Source organism: Rhinoderma darwinii, chromosome 5, assembly GCF_050947455.1.
Source record: "Rhinoderma darwinii isolate aRhiDar2 chromosome 5, aRhiDar2.hap1, whole genome shotgun sequence".
NCBI lineage: Eukaryota > Metazoa > Chordata > Amphibia > Anura > Rhinodermatidae > Rhinoderma > Rhinoderma darwinii.
The window spans coordinates 305679290-305680305 of record NC_134691.1 but is presented as its reverse complement, the minus strand read 5'-3'; positions in this window follow the sequence as shown (position 1 = coordinate 305680305).

Below are 1016 nucleotides of genomic sequence, written 5' to 3'. Positions count from 1 at the left end.
GGCTGCAAGACACGGACCCTCACAGTTCTACTGAACCAAACTTAAGGTGGCCATACGCATTAGATGAATGTCGGCCACACTTGCCGATTTTGGCAGGATTATCTAATGTGTATGGCAGTGTCGCGACTCTCCCACAATGGGCTGTTGGATTCCAAATGCATGGCCAGCCGTAGATTACCATATTGTTCCATGACGATTTAAGTTCAGATCATTAGGACCGAGGAGTGCCCATGTGTATTGCCTCTTTCGCAAGGCAGTATTTTGCATCAGTATTTGTAAGCCAAAGTAAGGAGTGGAACAAAAATAGAGAAAAAGTATAAAAAATACATTTGCACCTATTCCATGTTTTATATCCACTCCTGGTTTGGGCTTACAAATACTGATCCAAAATACTGCCGTTTGAAAGAGACCTTACGTCCATAATACGGCCACTAAAATAAAGTTGCAATATAACCATGTAGAACCGGAATAAGGGTGCGTTCTCCCCTGTTAAAAAAAAAAATGTGATCATGGTGGGTCCTATTTATTTCTATTGGACTCAAAGTGATGCCATAAGTTTTTCTAACAGGATCCATCATCTTTTTTTTATTTTTGAGGTCGAACTCGGATTGGAATACTGTTGCAAGCAAATTTAAATGTGTCACCAGATTTTCAGTCAGTTTAGATAAATTGAAGTCCAATGCATTTATACCCCAAAAAATGTAACAATTGTGACCTAAGCCTCAGTTCACACTAGCGTTATGGCTTCTGTTTATAACGGAAACCATGATGCTGCGACGGACCGATTTTCCAACTGATTCACTAACAGACCCCATTGAATTTAATGGGGTCTGTTGGGTTTCTGAAATAGCAGTGCAGACTGGAATGGCGACGGAACCTCTGGCAGAGGCACCCAGTGCAAGTGTGAACAAAGCCTAACTAACTAAACTATCAATCATTATCAGGACTAATATATTACATATGTTTGAAGAGAAACATATAATTTAATTGGTAGAAATAATATCATATTAATTATT